General features: G+C 39.4%; 1 long non-coding RNA gene across 8 annotated transcripts in view; it reads right to left on the bottom strand.

Moving 5' to 3' along the window:
- The window catches only part of LOC135229182 (uncharacterized), a 508,721-nt gene that overhangs the window by 296,483 nt on the left and 192,367 nt on the right, over positions 1-19,871 (bottom strand). The gene's annotated exons all lie outside the window — the stretch shown is intronic.

Below are 19,871 nucleotides of genomic sequence, written 5' to 3'. Positions count from 1 at the left end.
CTTTACCAATCTGGATGCCCTTTATTTCTTTATCTGGCCTAATTGCTCTGGCTAGGACCTTCAGCACACTGTTGTACAAGAGTTGTGATAAAGGGCATCCTTGTCTGGTTCCCGATCTCAGGGAATGCTTTCAGACTCTCTCCATTAAAGGTGATGTTGGATGTTGGCTTTATATAAATGCCCTTTATTGTGTTGAGGAATTTTCCTTCTATTCCTATTTTCTGAGAGTTTTTATCATGAATGGGTGTTGGACTTTGTCAAATGCCTTTTCTGCATCAATTGATAAGATCATGTGGTTCTTGTCCTTTGTTTTACCTATATGGTGGATTACTTTGATTGTTCTTCTAATGTTGAACCATCCCTGCATACCTAGTATGAATCCCACGTGGTCATGGTGAATTATTTTTTTGATATGTTATTGAATTCTATTGTGTAGAATTTTAATGAGGATTTTTGCATCTAAGTTCGTGAGGAATATAGGTCTGTAATTTTTTTGTGTGTGTGGTGTCTTTACCTGGTTTTGATATCAGGGATATGCTGGCTTCATAGAATGAGTTTGGGAGTATTCCATCTTTTTCAATGCTCTAAAATACCTTTACTAGTAGTAGTGTGAACTCTTCCCTGAAAGTTTGGTAGAACTCACCAGGGAAGCTGTCAGGGCCAGGGCTTTTTTGTTGTTGTTGTTGGGAGATTTTTTATTTTTTTAATTACCTTTTTCAACCTCTCCTTCTGTTATGGGTTTATTTAATTGTTCTACCACTGTTTCTGTTAGTTTAGGTAGGCAATGTGTTTCTAGAAATGTATCCATTTCTTCTAGGTTGTCAAAGTTGTTAGAGTATGATTTTTCATACTAATCTGATATGATTCTTTTAATTTCAGTTGGGTCTGTTGTGATGTTGGGTAATTTGCTTCTTCTCCTGTTTTTCTTTTGTCCGTTTGGCCAATGTTTTAGCAATTTTGTTAATTTTTTCAAAGAACCAGCTTTTGGTCTTGTTAACTCTTTCAATTTTTTTTTCTGTTCTCTATTTCATTTAATTCTGCTCTACTTTTTATTATTTAATTTCTTCTGATGCCTGAGGGTTTCTTTTGTTGCTCTATTTCTATTTGTTTAAGTTGTAGGGATAATTCTTTGATTTTGGCCCTTTCTTCTTTTTGGATGTGTGCGTGTATTGCTATAAATTGACCTCTGAGCACTGCTTTACCTGTGTCTCAAAGGTTCTGGTAGGAAGTGTTTTCATTCTCATTGGATACTTTGAATTTCGTTATTCCATCCTTAATGTCCTCTATGACCCAGTCATTTTTGAGCAAGGTATTGCTCAGTTTCTGAGTGTTTGATTTCTTTTCCCCGCTTTTTTTGTTTGTTTGTTTTTGATATCTACTTTTATAGCTTCATGGTCAGAGAAGATGCTTTGCAATATTTTGATGTATTGGATTCTGTTAAGGTGTGCTTCATGGCCTAATACGTGCTCTCTCCCAGAGAATGTTCCATATGCATTGGAAAAGAAAGTATACTTGGCTGCTGTTGGGTGGAGTGTTCTGTATATGTATGTGAAGTCAAGTTGGTTGATTGTGGCATTTAGATCTTCAGTGTCTTTACTGAGGTTCTTTCTGAATGTTCTGTTCTTCACCAAAGTGGTATGTTGGAGTCAGCTAATATTGTTGTGGAGCTGTCTATCTCACTTTACAATGCTGTTAGAGTTTGTTTTATGTATCTTGAAGCCCTGTCATTGGGTGTGTAAATATTTAATATGGTGATATCCTCCTGGTATGTTGTCTGTTTAATCATTATATAGTGTCCTTCCTTATCCTTTTTGGTGAATTTAACTTTAAAGTCTATTTTGTCAGAAATTATTGCCACTCTTGCTTTTTTTTGATTGTTGTTTGCTTGATATATATTTTTTCCATCCTTTGAGTTTTAGTTTGTTTGTGTCTTTAAGGAGTGTCTCTTGTAGGCAGCATATAGATGGATCGTGTTTTTTGATCCATTCTTTCACTCTCTGTCTCTATTGGTACATTTAGTCCATTTACATTCAGCGTAATTATGGTAGTTATGAGTTTTGTGCCATCATTTTCATATCTTTTTTTGTATGTTGTCGAGTTTCTTTTTTCTGCTTAATTTTTTGTACTGAGTAGTTTTCCTTTGTATATTGCCTTTTCCTCTTATTCATTGTTGATTTTTTTTTCTGAGTTATGTTTTTCTTGTATTTTATTTTGATGTGTAGCATTGTTAGTCTCCTTTTTGGTTACCTTAATATTTGCCATTATTTTTCTAAGTTTAAACCTAACTTTTATTTCTTTCTATCCCCTTGACTATCTCTCTGTATGAAAGATCTATGACTACATTTTTCAGTCCCTCTTTATTATTTTAGTATTGTCATCCTTTACATAATAACATCACTGTTTCTCTGTTCTGAGCATTTTTTTATCTTGATTTCTTTTTGTAATTTCCCTACCTGGGTTGATATCTGGTTGCTCTGCCATGCATTCTAGTCTTGTGTTGATATCTGATATTGTTGATTTTCTAAACCCTATTTAGTATTTCTTCTACCTTTTTTTTTTTTTACAAATTCCCTAATCTTCTGTTTATCTGGAAATGTCCTAATTTCACCTTCATATTTGAGAGACAGTTTTGCTGTGTATATGATTCTTGGCTGGCAATTTTTTTCCTTCATCACTTTATATAACTCATCCCATTGCCTTCTTCCCTGCATGTTTTCTCTTGAGTAGTCTGAGCTTATTCTTATTGAGTCTCCTTTGTAGGTGACTTTTCATTTATTCCTACCCGCTCTTAAAATTCTCTCTTTGTCTTTGGTTTTGGCAAGTTTGTTTATAATATGTCTGGGTGACTTTCTTTTGAGATCTACCTTATGTGGGGTTCAATGAGCATTTTGGATAGATATCTGCTGCTCATCTTTCATGGTATCAAGGAAGTTTTCTGCCAACAAATCTTCAACAATTCTCTCTGTTTTTTCTGTTATCCCTCCCTAATCTGATACTTCAATCACTCATAGGTTATTTCTCTTGATAGAGTCCCACATGATTCTTAGGATTTCTTCATGTTTTTTAAAAATAATTTTCTCTGATTTTTCTTCAAATATATCGGTGCCACGTTATTTATCTTCAATCTCATTAATTCTGCTTTCCATTTCCTCAATACCGTTCCTCTGTCTGCTGAGTTGTCTAATTCTGTAATTTTATTGTTAATCTTCTAAATTCCTGATTGCTTTCTTTCTATGGATTGTTGCAGCCTATTAAATTTTTCTTTATGTTCTTGAGTAACCTTTTTAATTTCTTCAGCTACTTTATCTGTGTGTTCTTTGGCTTGTTCTGCATTTTGCCTGATCTCCCTGATCTCTTGAAAGTTCTGTATATTAACCTTTTGTATTCAACATCTGGTAATTCCAGGAAAACCCCTTCATCTGGACGATTCCTTGATTCTTTGTATTGAGAGATTGTTGAAGTGATCATGGTCTGCTTCTTTACGTGATTTGATATTGACTGCTGTCTCTGAGCCATCTATAAGTTATTTTATTTTATTTTTTACTTTTGCCTACTGTACCCTAGCTTTTTGCTTTGTTTTGTTTTGATATGCCCAAATAGGGTGCTTGAGTGAGCTTGCTTGATCATTTGCAACTTTCAAGATTTAACATCCTGTCACCAGATGGCTAGAGCTGTTACCAGGTATATGAGCCTAGGAGTCCATTCACTTTTCTTGTATAATTCAGTTCAGGTGTCTAGGTAGCTGGTCATCAATTGTAGGTCATCAAGTCCTATAGTCTTAGATGGGGAGGGGTGATTGTTGGAGACACAGGTATCTGGTTGCAGCAGGGGGTCACACTCTGAACAAAGGCAGGGGGCTGACAACCATCTCCCAAGTGTCTGTGAGGAAAGTGCACCCCTGTTTTCTATAGTGCACGGGTAGGTGGGTTCTGCAGTCAGACCACAGGCACCCTATGCTTTTGTTTGTAAGTACTGGGAGGCACCTGTTATCCTTGGACCCCTGTTGTGGGTGTCTAGATGATGTGGGCGGAGCCACCAGTTCTCAGGCCCCCAGTGTAGGTAGGTAACGACCCTGTTTAATAGGCAGAGCAGTGTCAAACATCAAAAACACACCTCTCCACTGCAAGGTGAAACAGTTGAAGTTGGATACCCAGCACATACACCATTGCAGTAACAAGGGCCTAATCTCCTGAAATGGGCCTACACAGGTCCATGCAGGGGTGAAAGGTATTCAAAGTCCGTGGACCATTTGTGCCTGGAAAGGAGCTTCTTCTGTCCTGAGCTTCCCAGCTTAGTGGAGCTGGCAGATTATCTTTTCCCCCAATTGTTAATTTATTCCTTCTCCAAGGCCAGGAGAATGGCTCAGGCTGCACAGCAACACCTATCTCAGGTGCAGGGAAATCTACCGCTACTGAAGCCGTCTTGGGGGCTGAGTGCACAGTAAAACAAATGCAAGGACTTAGCTTTTGCCAACAGCACTGTTCTTCTCTGATTCCAGAGTTGTGAGTAGACTGTGAGACTTGCTGTCTTCCCCTGAGGAGACTGCATCCTGAATGCTACTGTCAGCCCTACCACTGTCCCTCCAGGGGACTGTGTCCAAGGGGTGCCATTTCTCACCAAGTCAGGTCCGGCAACTGCTCGCCACTTCTGAACCGTGTCTCCCTCCCCCAGCCACTCAGTCTGATTTCCTAACTTTGCCTTTGATGTTCAGGGCCCTTATCTTGTCATGTATAAAATTGTTCCACTTGTTTTTTCAGGTATTTGTTTTTTTTGTTTTTTTTTTTTGGTTTTTGTTGTAAGAGGAATCACTGCAAGTGTCTGACTACTGTGCAATCTTGACTCCACCTCTCTCTATCTTCTTTTGATGCTTTCTGCGTCACTTAATATTTTCCCTGTAGAATTCTTCAATATTGCAACAAAAGGCTTGAATTTTTTCTTCAGTTCTTTCAGTTTGAGAAATGCTGAACATGTGCTTCCCTTTTGATTTTCTAACTCCAGGTCTTTGCACGTTTCATGATAATATTTTACTTTGTCTTCTTGAGGTGCCCTTTGAAATTTTCTGTTCATCTCTTTTACTTCATCATTTTCTTTTTGCTTTAGCTACTCTACATTCAAGAGTAAATTTCAGAGTCTTTTCTGACATCCATTTTGGTCTTCTTTTTTTCTTTCCTGTCTTTTTAATGACCTCTTGCTTTCTTTTTTTTCTGACAGATATACATATATATTTTATTTCATATCTTTATTGTCATACTTTAGATGAAGGTTTACAGAACAAACTAGGTTCCCATTAAACAATTAGTTCACATATTGTTTTGTGACACTAATTACCAACCCTACAATATGTCAACACTCTCCCCTTCTTGACCCTGGGTTCCCTATTACCAGCTTTTCTGTCCCCTCCTGCCTTCTAGCCCTTGCCCCTGGGCTGGTGTGCCCCTTCAGTTTTGCTTTATGGGTCTGTCTAATCTTTGTCTGAAGGGTGAACCTCAGTGGTGACTTTATTACTGAGCTAAAAGTGTGTCCAGGGGACATATTCAGCATTTCTCCAGTCTGTGTCAGGCGAGTAATCTGGTCTTTTTTGTGAGTTGAATTTTGTTCTACATTTTTTCTCCAGCTCTCAGACCCTCTATTGTGATCCCTGTCAGAGCAATGACCTCTTACTTTCTTCAAGTATGATGTCCTTGATGTCACTGCACAACTCATCTGGCCTTCAATCATTAGCCTTCAATTCATCAAATCTATTCTTGAGATAGTCTCTAAATTCGGGTGAGATATAATCAAAGTTGTACTTTGGCTCTCGTAGACTTGCATATGAGAAATTGATGGTCTGTTCCACAGTCAGCCCCGGTCTTGTTCTGACCGATGATATTGAGCTTTTCCATTGTCTCTTTCCACAGATGTAGACATTTGATTCCTGTATATTCCATCTGGTGAAGCCCATGTGTATACTCACCATTTAAGTTGTTGAAAAAAGGTATTTGCAATGAAGAAGTCATTGGTCTTGCAAAATTCTATCATGCTGTCTCCAAAGCCAGATTTTCCAACTACTGTTCCTTCTTCTTTGTTTCCAACTTTCACATTGCAATCATCAGTAATTATCAATGCATCTTGATTGCATGTCTGATCAATTTCAGACTGCAGAAGTTGGTAAAAAATCTTCAGTTTCTTCATCTTTGGCATTAGCAGTTGGTGCACAAATTTGAATAATAGTCGTATTAACTGCTTGTCATAGATTCAAATGTGTCCCTAAAAAATATCTGTCAACTTGGCTAGGCCATGATTCCCAGTATTGTATGATTGTCTACCATTTAGTCATCTAATGTGATTTCCCTATGTGGTGTAAATCCTATCACAATGATGTGATGAGATGGATTAGTCGCAGTTATGTTGATGAGATCTATAAGATTAGATAGTGTCTTAAGCTAATACCTTTTGAGGTATAAAAGAGATAAGCAAGCAGAGAGATATGAGGACCTCATAACACCAAGAAAGCATCCCCAGTAGCAGAGCATGTCCTTTGGACCCAGGGTCCCTGCACCTGAGAAGCCCCTTGACCAGGAGAAGATTGATGATGGAGACCTTCCCACGGTGCTGACAGAGAAAGTTTCCCCTGGAGCTGACGCCCTGAATTTTGAATTCTAGCCTACTAGACTGTGAGAAAATAAATTTCTCTTTGTTAAAGCCACCCATTTGTGGTACTTCTGTTATAGCATCAGTATATGACTAAGACACTGGTCTTCCTTGTAGGCATATGGATATTATCCTATCACTGACAGCACTGTACTTCAGGATAGATCTTGAAATGTTCTTTTTGATGATGAACTCTCTTCGATTTGGCACAGTAGTCCATAAAAAAAAAAGTCCATATGATTGTCCAATTCAAAATGGTGAATATCAGTCCATTTCAGCTCACTAATGCCTAAGATATTGATGTTTATGTGTTCCATTTCATTTTTTAATGATTTCTAATTTTCCTAGATTCATACTTCATACATTCTATGTTTCTATTATTAATGGATGTTTGCAGCCGTTTCTTCTCCTTTTGTGTCATGCCACATCAGCAAATGCAGGTCTCGAAAGCTTGATTCCATGCATGTCATTGAGGTAAACTCAGAGGAGTGTGTGCAGTTTTGTTCTTCTGTAACTTGTATCTTTTAAAATAAATCTTATAAAGCTTTTGTTTAATTAAATGGTTTTGAAAATTCATCTAAAATCATTGCTAAGCTTTCTGTTACAATTCTTCAATTGCATTTAATTTCTATTAGGTTTTCTGCTTAGACTATTGTATAAACTTCAATAATAATTTTTATATCAATTCACAACCATTATAATTTCTTTTTCTTTTTTGGGGGGTGTTTAAATCTGAAATATAATTATGAATAGAAGTGTTAATAGCAGATATTATTTTCTCGTTTCTTCTGTTAAATAAACGTTTGAACTTAAAACTGTTGGATGATCTGTTTCATCTAAAAAACTCCACCTTTTTTTTTAAGAAATAAACTATTAGTCTTATTTTGTTTATTTATTACATATATATAACTATATACGTCTTTCTTTACTCTCTAGTTCTTTTTAAGATTTTTTATTGTATTTATGTACTGAAGTTTCACTACATTATATCTTGATTCAGATTTATTTTTACTTTGCCCTCTTGGGATATCTTTGCCTTCCCTAATCTAAGGATTGATATGTTTCATTGTTTTTAGTCACTAGTTCCCCAAATGTTTTTTCCTATATTTTTGAAGGGATAGAATTCCTTCACGTTTTGTGAATATATGTACGTCACATTTACAATTACGTTTTTAAAATGATTTTGCCCACGAGGTAGCTAATATTTTCCTAAATTAAAGAAGTGGGAAAAACAGCACAATACAGAAATAATGAATGCCACATCAGATCAGTTATTTGATGCCATGTCTTATGACTGCCAATGGAACATATTGTTTTTTATCCATGTCTCCCTATTTATGTGCTAGTATCCTGTCCTGTGAACTCATTTCAAGGGCTGTGTGCCTGCCCCGGAAGCAGCTTTAAGCATTTTCCCCAGGTCTAAATAGAAGAGGATGTTTTTTCTTCTGTAAAAAGAAATCCAAATAGGGTTTTTTTTTTGTCCCTTTTATTTTTATTTTATTCATTGAAAGAGAAATAAATATTTATTTGTAGTCTATTTACAAAACTTTTTCACCTGTCTTTATTTTTAATTTTCCCCCACAATTTTGTGATATGGGTATTAGCATTTATTACATTATACACAAAAAGAAAGGAAAAGAAGAAAAAATTCTGATGATAATTTCAGAGAAGAAACAAAAGTGGGAGAAACAAGCCTTAAATCTGGACCATGACCATACATGGAAGGTAAAACTTTTATTCACCACCTTCGCTGGGTGACACCTAAAATATTTCAGAATTTGTGTCAGGATTAAATTGTAGTTTATACTTCACACAACCTCTTAAGGTTGATATCACCACTGACATTTTATAGATGATAAAATTGATATGAGGAGATTTTAAGTAGTTTTCCCTAAATGTCCAGCTTAATTATATATGTATATAAAACCTTTTAAAATACATACCCTGTAAACCAAACCCATTGCCATGGAGTTGATTCCAACTCACAGCTACCCTATATTATCTCTCAACTATTTGAAACTGGTGAATCTAAAGGGTGGTACACTTTTTAATGACATAGAACAGAAAGAGAGAGAGAAAGGAAAGAAGTAAAGGAAGGGAGGGAGGGAGGAAGAGAAAGAGAGAGGGAGGAAGGACGGAAGGAAGGTAGGAAGAAAGAAAAGTTATTAAAATAGAAATTCTCTGTATATAGTAGAGGATCAACAATATATATAAATGAATTTTTATTCCCAGATGAAATTGTTTTAGTGTTAAAAATTTATTCATTTTAACAAATTCTTGTGTTTATATTTCGTCATATGTCCTGGCTCTAACATATTCTCATTCAACAGTGAGTTATTCTAAAACAAATGAATGATAGAAGAAGACATATACACTATCACAGAAAAATGGCTTCTCAGAGCCTCCTAACGAACTCCAATTAAAGTATTGCTCCCAATTCAAAAGTATCTGTTCTTAGGAGATTTTGCTTACAAAGAAACACCCATGTTGTCTCCTTAGTAAGTCAGGGTGTACATATTATGTAAAGGAATATCCTCCAATGGCTTCCAAGTTTGAAATAAATTACATATCATCATGACATGTATTGCCTTGCATTGTTGTTGTTGTTAGTTCCCTCAAGTCAGTTCCAAGTCATAGTGGCACTATGTACAACAGAATGAAACACTGCCAGGTCCTGTGTCTTCTTAGGTCTTCCTTACTCATTGTCCAGTTTTCACGTGCATATGAGGCAATTGAAAACACCGTGGCTTGGATCAGGGACACTTTAGTCTTCAAGGTGACATCTTTGCTTTTTAATGCTTTAAAAATTTCTTTTGCAGCAGATTTTCCCAATGCAATGCATCATTTAATTTCTTGACTGATGTTTCCATGGGTGTTGACTGTGGATCCAAGTAAAATGAAATCCTTGACAATTTCAATCTTTTTTCCATTTATTATGATGTTGCTTATTGCTCCACTGATGAGAATTTTTGTTTTCTTTATGTTGAGGTGTAATTCATACCTAAGTCTTTACAGTCTTTGGTCTTTATCAGTAAGTGCTTCAAGTCCTGTTCACGTTCAGCAAGCAAGGCTGTGCCATCCGCATATCATAGGATGTTAATGAGTCTTCTTCCAATCATGATGCTTTGTTCTTCATGTAGTTCAGTTTTTTGGACTATGTGGACTGCATACAGATTGAATAATTATAGTGAAAGGATGATGCACACCTTTCCTGACTTTAAACCATGCAGTAGCCCATTGTTCTGTTTGAATGACTGCCTCTTCATCTATGCAGAGGTTCCCCATGAGCACAATTAAGTGTTCTGGAATTCCCGTTTTTTGTGATGTTATCCATAATTTGTTATGATTCACAGAGTCAAATTCCTTTGCATAGTCAATAGAACACAGGTAAACATCTTTCTGATATTCTCTGCCTTCAGCCAGGATCCATCTGACATCAACAATGACTTACCTGTTCCCACGTCCTCTTTTGAATATGGCTTAAATTTCTGACAGTTTCTGTCAATGCACTGCTGCAGCCACTGTTGAATGATCTTCAGCAAAAATTCACTTGCATGTGATACTGATGATAATTTCTGCATTTGGTTGAAACACCTTTCTTTGGAATAGGCATAAATATGGATCTCTTCCAGTCAGTTGGCCAGGTAGCTGTATTCCAAATTTCTTGGCATAGACATATGAGCACTTCCAGTATTGCATTTGTTTGTTGAAACATCTCTATTAGTATTCCATCAATTCCTGGAGCCTTGTTTTTCTCTAATGCCTTCAGTACTGCTTGGACCTCTTCCTTCAGTACCGTTGCTTCCTGATCATATGCTGCCTCCCGAAATGGTTGAACATCTACCAATTCTTTTTGGTGTAGTGACTCAGTGTATTCCTTCCATCTTCTTTCGGTACATTCTGAGTTGTTCAATATTTTCTCTGTAGAATCCTTCACTATTGAACTTGAGGCTTGAATTTTTTCTTTGGCTCTTTCAGCTTGAGAAATGCTGAGGGTGTTCTTCCCTTTCGATTTCTAACTCCAGATCTTTGTATATGTCATTATAATACTTTGCTTTGTCTTCCATAGCTGCTCTTTGAAACCTTCTGTTTAACTCTTTTACTTCATCATTTCTTCTGTTCTTTTTAGCTACTAGATGTTCAAGAGCACATTTCAGAGTCATAAATCTTATGACATCCATTTTGATCTTTTCTTTCTTCCCCTTTTAATGACCTCTTGTTTTCTTTGTATGTCTGATGTCCTTGATGTCACTCCACTACTCATCTGGTCTTTGGTCATTAGTGTTCAACATGTCAAATCTATTCTTGAGATGGTCTCTAAATTCAGTTGGGACATACTCAAGGTCATACTTTGGCTCTCATACACTTGTTCTGATTTTCTTCGGCTTCAAGTGGAACTTGCATATGTGTAGTTGACTGTTCTGTAGTTGGTCCCGGCCATGTTCTGACTGATGGTATTGAGCTTTTCCATCATCTCTTTCCACACAGGTAGTCAGTTTGATTCCTGTGTATTCCATCCGGTGAGGCCCACACTTATAAAAAAAAAAAAAAAAACTTGCTGTTTATGTTGTGGAAAAAGTTATTTGCAATGAAGAAGTCGTTTGTCTTGCAAAATTCTATCATGTGATCTCTGGTATCATTTCTATCACCAAGGGCATATTTTCAACTACTGATCCTTCTTTGTTTCCAATTTCTCATTCCAGTAACGAGTAGTTATCAATGCATCCTGATTGCACATTCCATAAATTTCAGACTGTAGTAGTTGGTAAAAATCTTCAATTTCTTCATCTTTCTCCTTAGTGGTTGGTGTGTAAATTTGAATAGATTGTATTAACTGGTATTCCTTGTAGGCGTATGAATATTATGCCATCACTGGCAGTGTTGTACTTCTGGATAGATCTTGAAATGCTCTTTTTAGTGATTAGTGCACAGCTATATTCATTGCAACACTGTTTACAAAAGCAAAAAGATGGAAACAACCAAGATGCCCATCAACAGATGAGTGGACAGATTATGGTATATTCACATAATGGAATATTACACAGTGATAAAGAACAACGATGAATCCATGAAACATCTCATAACATGGAGGAATCTGGAAGGCTTTATACTGAGGGAAATTAGTCACAGAAGGACAAATATTGTATGAGACCATTTTTATAAGAACTCAAGAAAAGATTTAAACACAGTAGAAAACACTCTTCGATGGTTGCCAGTGTGGGAAGGGATGGAGAGGGTTTTCACTAATTAGATAGTAGATAGAATTATTTTAGGTGAAGGGAAGGACAACACACAATGGAGGGGAAGTCAGCACAATAGGACTTATCCAAAAGCTAAGAAGTTTCCAGGATACAACCAAACATTTTGAGGGACAGAGTAGCAGGGCGGAGGTCTGGGGACCATGGTTTCAGGGGACATCTAGGTCAATTGGCATAACAAAGCATATTAAGAAAACGTTGTGCATCTCACTTTGTTGAGTGGCATCTGGGGTCTTAAAAGCTAGCAAACTGCCATATGAGATGCATCAATTGCTCTCAAGCCATCTGGAGCAAAGGACAATGGAAAACACCAAACACACAAGGAAAATATTAGCCCAAGAGAAAGAAAGGGCTACATAAAGCAGAGACTCCATCAGCCTGAGACCAGAAGAACCAGATGGTGCCTGGCTACCACCAATAACTGCACTGAAACGGAACATGGCAGAGAATCCCTGATGAAGCAGGAGAAAAGTGGGATGCAGACCTCAAATTCCAGTAAAAAGACCAGACATAATGGTCTGAGATGGAGGTACCCCAGAGGTCATGACCCCCAGACTGTCTGTCAGCCAAAACTAAAACCCATTCTTGAAACCAACTCTTCAGACAAAGATTAGACTATAGGACCTAAAATGATACTGGTGAGGAGTGTGATTCTTAGCTTAAGTAGACACATGAGACTATATGGGCAGCTCCTATCTGGAGTCAAGGTGAGGAGGGAGAGGAGAACAGGAGCTGGTTGAATGGACACAGGAAACACAGGTGGAGAGAAGGAGTGTGCTGTCACATTGTAGTGAGAGCAACTAGGGTCACATAACAATGTGTACATAAGTTTTTGTATGAGAAACTGACTTGGATTGTAACTTTTCACTTAAAGCACAATAAAAAAAAATAAAAGAAAATCTAGTATAGACTCATGAACAACTTTTATGACCTTTGGGAGATGATGCTTTTCTTCTAAATTTATATCCTAAGATTTGCTGAAGCAGTGCATCAGCTCCCATTGAGGAGCTGTATTTCTTCCTTGGGTGTTCTGTGCACAATAATGCCAAAGCAAACTTTCTTGAAGTCAGGTATCATTACCTGGATCTTCTCCTCAGAAATCCACGATGAATTACCATTGTCAATTACTAGCTACACAAAGTTATTTTAATTCACATATATATACATATATACATATATCTTCAGTTTCTCTGCTATGCATTCCTTTCTACCCCCTCATCCAATTTCCAAAGTTCTAGTTAACCAGACCTTTTACTGGAGTGTCTATATGACATGGTCATTGTAGCTGCCATGACTCTGCTCAAGCTTTGCGCAAAGAAGAAGTGCATTCTGTCACTCTGGTTCCCTGATGCCCGGCTGACACAAAGTATTGCACAGCGGCGCCTTCTCTTACTCATTTCTCTTTTTTTGAATTTTTTTTTTGTATTTAAAACTCAAGTTATATGATAATTAAGTAATAGAAATGTTATAAATTTAAAAAGAAAAAGTATAGAGAGTATAAAGAGATTAAGAATGAGAGCATGAGATGAGACAGTGAAAGATTTCAGGCCCTTCCCACCTCCCTGTCACAGCTGGCAACCCCCAATAATCTTTGGTTTGTATAAATTTGCTTATTTCATATAAGTAAGATCATACAGTAGTTGTCTTTTTGTGACTAACTTTCTTCAATCAGCATGATGTTTTCAAAGCCTAGCAAGAAAGAATTTTCAAATTCCAACTATAGCTAACCTCAGTTTCTGCTATCATTCCCAGTTCTCCATCCTTTCTCCAACTAGTGTACCCCCTTTGTCTCTTCTGTTGCTGCCCCATTCTGCCTTTCAGTGGCTGAGCCCTGCTTTCTGCTCTCTCCTTGGTCTCTGTATCCCTCTTACACACTGCTGGCAGGTTCCGTCTCTGGATCTTGTCTCTGGAGCTTTCCCTCCATCCAACACACACGACCTAGCTCTATCTCTTTCTGGATCCTGAAGTCTACAGTCCTTCCCACATATTCACAAACATACACAGACCTTTAGGTTGACATAGGCAACCCACCCAGACACAACCAGTCAAGGTGGTTGTGTGCTGTCTATCTGAGGTTTCTGGCATCAGGTTCTCAGATACGGACATCTCTTTCTGCCTCACGCTGAAGGAGTTTCTCTAATAAGGACAAGGGCTTCTATTCTGAGAAAAGCAATTTTAATCCCCTACTGTAGCTTGGTTAAGAAGGGTACAAGAAAGAGGTATGCATGTAAGAGTCTTAACTAAATATACGCATTCTTCTCTTTAAGTATAACTTCTCCGTAAAACAGCCTTTCAGTAAAAGAGGTTGAAAAGAGATGAGCATTGCTCTCGTTTGAGTGCTTACACCCCAAATTTACTAAGAAAATCACCCTTATAGAAAACTTCTTTCAATGACGTCACACATTTATTATGAAGTTATAGGGGAATGAGGTCATTTCTAAGTTCCAAAGGAACAAGTTCATTGGAATTCAATAAATGTGGAATTAAAGAAAAATAACTTCTTAAAAAATGAACTACCATAAACAGTGCCACTTTACAATGGAGATTTTGTCTTCCACAGCAGTGCCCCCAAAAGGTGGTGGGTCTTTGGGGAAGAAGAAAGAAACCATGGGGTCTGCAGAGGTGGAGGATGTGGTGATGGAGAGGCCTCCAGGGGTCCCTATGACCAAAGCTTTGGGCTCACAGGTGAGAATAAGTACCCTGAAAGCTCAACTAAATCTACTCTCTATTCTCAGAGGTCTCTACCAGAGGAAAATGCCCAAGAGTCAACAACATCCCAAACAAAAAGTCAAAGCTCCAGGCACAGGAAGATTCCAAAACAATCCGAGAGCTCTTTTCCTTCATCTTCCACCAAGCAGACCTCTCACTCCTCTAGCTACGGGGCTACTTCAGAGAAGCAATGGGTCAGGTGTGCACATTTCACCCAGGTGCACACATTCAAGGGGGTGGCGGTCGCCTGGCAGACCAAAACCTCCTTTGCCCCCGTGGGCAAGATGCCCCAGGTCTTTGAGGCCGAGCTCTCTGAGGAGAGCACCATCGGCTCTGCCCCCAGACTGGCCAACACTGAGTCCCTGGTCAGCAACCTGGAGCCCTGGCAGGAGGGGCCCCAGACCTGTACCCAGGAGCCCACCGACCAAGAGAAGGAGCATTGGGAGAGCCCCCGCGCAGCCACCCCGGAGTGGCTGGTGACCCGTGAGCACGGCTTCCGCTGCGTGGCCTGCTGTCACGTGTTCGAGTCCCAGGAGGCCCTGGTTGCACACGCGGCGCATGCTGTGAGCCAGGGCTTCAGCTGCCAGGTCTTCTTTGAAGAGCTGCTGGAGAGGCGGCTGCCAAGCTCAGTCCAGCGCAGGCCCCAACGCTGCCACCAGCTGGCCAGGCGTTACCTGATGGCCTCCAAGAAGAGGGAGGTGAGGGAGAAGAGAGCGGTCTGCAGGCACCTGGAGGAGCAGCTGGAGAAGCAGAGAGAAGAACTGAAGAGGCTGAGGCACCAGCTGGACAGGCTGAAGAGGCAGGCCAGGCTGCAGAAGGCACAGCACCAAGGCCAGAGGGGGAAGCACCTAAAGACCTGCTAGCACCCTGGGACTAGGAGGAGCAGGGCCTTTGGGCTGGAAACCTAGGCCCTTCAGGAGAGACCTCCATTCAGGTTCGTTTAACCCAGCTTCCCTGGAAGATCCTACCCTCCTTCCCCTCTGATCACCAGTCTTCCACCCCAAGGGCACAAAGAGCTCCAGCCCTAAGGGGGATCTGGATGGAAGAAGCCCCACATAGCTGACCACAGACACCAGGTCCCCTCAGAGGCTCCCCTGGCCCAGAAGAGGACAGGACAGGCCTCATCTTGATGGTGAGATCTTGGGACCCTAAGGATGAGCACAGCATAAGTAGGGAAAGGGAAATGGGATTTCAGTGGGACTTGGGAGGCTAAGGGGGACCCTGTTGAGGTGTGATGGTGAAGGGGGTATCACTGAGTTCTTTGGAGGAGAAGGAATCAGAGAGATGGCAGGGTGTCAGGAAACCTGCCTGCAGGTGAGCAGTGGGCATAAAGCCCTAAACCAAGGACTCTGGGTCCCTTCCCAGCAGCATACAGGCAGAGAAAGAGGTAGGGCTTGGCAGGAGGAGTGGAGGGCCCGATGAAGGAAAATGAATTCACCCCAGCCATGTCTTCTGGTCTCCCAGGGTGAATTTGGGGTTATGATTAGGAAGCATTGTTGTTGCCTCATTAGGGGAATGTAACTGGGAGGTGGTGTAAAAAAATCCCCCTGGGTGTTAAGAGTTGATCCAGCGCTTGCAGGGTATTTCTTGTAGAGTATGTCCTCGGGTAAGGGGTAGAGCTTTGGAACTTTTTCATCTCCTTTAAATAAAGCTGTACATTCTGGTTCTTGACACGTCAATAAATGTTGTTAATTTTTTTTTTTTTCCTGTGGTCAAATCTGACCTGTCCCGAGGTCAAAGAAATGGAAGAAAAAGGCCCTCTGAGGTGAAAGAAGCAAAAGAAAGGAGAGGCTTCTGAACCTGGGGAGAACAGCGAGAACACAGGTGACCAGAGGTATGGATGGAAGAGGCAAATTCAGGCCCAGACTCAACAGTGGACAAAAAAGACCAAGTCTCAGTCACAACATCAAATCCCAGGTGTGGGGAAGCCCTGGACATGACAGGGATGCATCCATCTCTCTGGGCCATGAGACCACAGAGGGCAGAGGAAAAGGAGGGCAGGGCCTCTAGGATGGGCACCTCCATCCACAGTCTGTCCTGTGTGTATGCCTCAGAGTGACAGAGACAGCTCCTGTGAGGGAGAGGGTCACAGGCAGAGAAAAGCCAAGGTGTTCAGGCCAGGTAAATTCTGCAGTCTCCTAAGGATCCAAAACAAAAATCAGAGATTCTCAGAGGTATCAGGGTGGGAGGGGTTGGCATTCCCAGGCTGGGGAGAGGCTGGCTGGGGAGGTACTGCTTTCTGAAATCTTTTCATCAACATCTTCTTAAAAGCTACCTTCCCAGTTGATGTCCTCTTTTATGCTCTAGGCTCAGACCTCAAAGGGCCTCGAATGCACAAAGGCGGGTTATACAGTGGGTCAAGGCAGGGAGGAGGTGGTACCAGCACATCCAGGAAAGAGAATTTTCTGGAGTGCCATGAGTTACCTAGTGAATCGCACATGGTGTCCAGCCTTCTACATTTAGCTGTAGACATGTGCTTGCAAACGTGTTTGGGGGTTAATTCTACTGAGTTCCCAAAATTATTTTTGGTCATTTCCAGTTATAGAGACCAGAAGAGCTCACTGGTTCCAGGAACAAGAAATCCACTGGATCTGATTATTACTGTCTGTGGTGTGCTCTCCTTCCAGTGATTAAAATCTTTTGTCTGTCATTATAGAAAATTTTCACCTATTTAAAATATCTAACGAAACACATTAAAATATACATGTATCTATAATGTTTATCAATTTCCAAAGTTCTGAAATTATTTTTTATTTTCAAGATTACAGATTTGTATGACAAAAAAGTTATGTCAGGGTCCCACCCTCATATGTAATTTGCTCCCGCTCCCACAAGGTATCCAATGTTAATAGACACATGTGTCCTTTCCTACACCTCTCTGCAGGGACACATACACACAGTCACAGGTACACAAGTACATCTGCTGGGGTGTTTGCTTTTATGGAGACTTCGTCTCACTCTACCCACATTGCTCTCGCCCCTTCTTTCACTTGACATTCTACCTTGATTCTCTGTAAGTCATTAGATATGGCACTAACACTATATTTTGGGGTCTTCAACTTACATGAATAATTTAAATAGATGGTATCAACTCAGTACACTTTATCTGGACTTATATATGTTGTTGTTAAAAGCTATCAAGTCAGTTCTGAGTCACAGTGACCCTAGGCACCACAGAACAAAACTCGGTCCGGTCATTGCAATCCTAATAATCGTTGCTATATTTGAGCACACTGTTGCAGCCACTGTATCAATCTCATTGAGGGTCTTCCTCTTTTTCCCTGGACCTCTGCTTTACTAAGCATGATGTTCTTTTCCAGGAACTGGTCCCTCTTGATAAGATCTCCAAAGCCATCCTTACTTCTAAGGAATATTCTGGCTTTCTCTGCTCAAGACAGATTTATTTGTCCATACACAACACTACTAATACAGAAGCATTATCATCCATGCTTTTTAAGTCCACTCTTCCTGCATGTTCTAATTCTCCTCCCCCTGTTCTTTCCCACAAGTGAATCCAAGGTAATTCAGGTTAACAATGTGGTAAGTCGTTTCTCCTATCCTTGCTTAAACAAGCACACACAGACATACATGTATCCTCATCTTCTCACTTATACACACACATAAACATCAACAGGTATTCAAGCATATTCAAACAATTGATATTGTTTAACCCAGATGTGCTCATTTTATATACACTTCTCTGCACCTTGATTGTTTCAGTAATACTTCCATAATACTTCATAGAGATTTCTCCCACTCAACTACTACAACTCTTTTTCATTCTAAGGACTCCCTGTTTTATTGAGGATGTAGCTTTACCATAAGTTCTCTATCATTCCACCATCAATGGACAAAGTTTGGTCATATTAATAATAACTATCCTTTCTATACTATAGGATTTGTTTCTGTGGAATAGACTCCACAGAGTGAGATTTTCAATTCAAAGGATGTTAAAAGTACAGAGCCACGGCCATGTCTTTCCCCTAGAGGCTGCCATAATGCACCTCTCCAGCCACGTCTCAGGGCATCCTTCTCCCCACAGCCCAGCCAGCCATAGGTGGTGCTGATTTTCCAATTCTGCCAGTTTCACTGGCAGTTTGATATTTTCTTAACTTGGACTATGTTTACTGGGCATGTGGATTTGCTCTGAATGAACTGTTTGAATTCACTGCTCATTGTTCAAGTGCTTAACTTTTATCCTTCTGTGTAAAATGGAAATTGTTATTAAGCCTTGTCATCTCCATTTCACATGATTTTCCAAATCTATCATTTGTGTATCACATTTTTGCAAGCTTTGTCCCCCAGAACAATCACTTGAGTCAGCACCATTTATTAAATAAATATAATTTTCTTGAAATGCTACCTTTGTAAGTTATTGTGACTTCTTAACAGATTTTCTGTTTCATTGGTCGACTTGTCAGCTTCTATGCTATATAATATCAATTTGTTCTGTTACCCGAAGAGATAGACACCTGTTACTATCCTGCTTTTTCATGTTTTACTTTGGTAAAACCGCCCTGGTTTTGCAGCGATTAAGTGCTCAACTGCTAATCCAAAGAAAGTTTGGCAGGTCGGACCCACCAGGTGGCTCCAAGGGAGAAAGACCTGGTGTTCTGCTCCCGTAATGATTACGACCTAGAAAACCCTATGGGGCAGTCAGATGGGATCGCTTTGAGTCAAAAATCGTCTCCAAGTCTCATAACAACAGGAATATTCTTTGTTATCTACTGTACTATTTGTAGCATATGATTACTGTATACAGTTCAAAACAACTATCTTAATATTCCGGCTAGAAATGCATTCCACTTATATATTAGTTTTAGGGACCTCCATTTAATTGACAAGACATTCCATTTGAAAATATGGCATATTTTTGCATATATTCAGGTTTCATTTTATGTACTTTAATACATTGTCTTCCCTCATAGAGGTCCTTTGCTGCTCTGGTTAAAACAATGTTTTGCTAAATATTTTACAGTTTTGGACACAGTGTGATACAGTCAAGTAGTAGGGGAAAGAGAAGGGTCTGCCCTTCCCACCCTTGCCAATTTTAGACCCTTATTCTATACTGGAGAGAAACCATTGATTTTGATGCATTTGTCTTTTATGCAGGTATGTAATTATATCATCATTATTTTAAATATCTTTTAATACTTGTACTAGTTATTTAAATTTTCTAGTTCATTCCTTCACCTAAAAACTATGTTGAGTGATACCAAAATTTTTGTCTAGTTCCAAATTTATCGGAATGGGTTTAATATTTTTCCATTTATC

The sequence above is a fragment of the Loxodonta africana genome, unplaced genomic scaffold, assembly GCF_030014295.1.
Source record: "Loxodonta africana isolate mLoxAfr1 unplaced genomic scaffold, mLoxAfr1.hap2 scaffold_122, whole genome shotgun sequence".
Lineage (NCBI taxonomy): Eukaryota > Metazoa > Chordata > Mammalia > Proboscidea > Elephantidae > Loxodonta > Loxodonta africana.
Note: the sequence above shows the minus strand (reverse complement) of the source record. Positions and strands in the feature narration are given on the sequence as shown.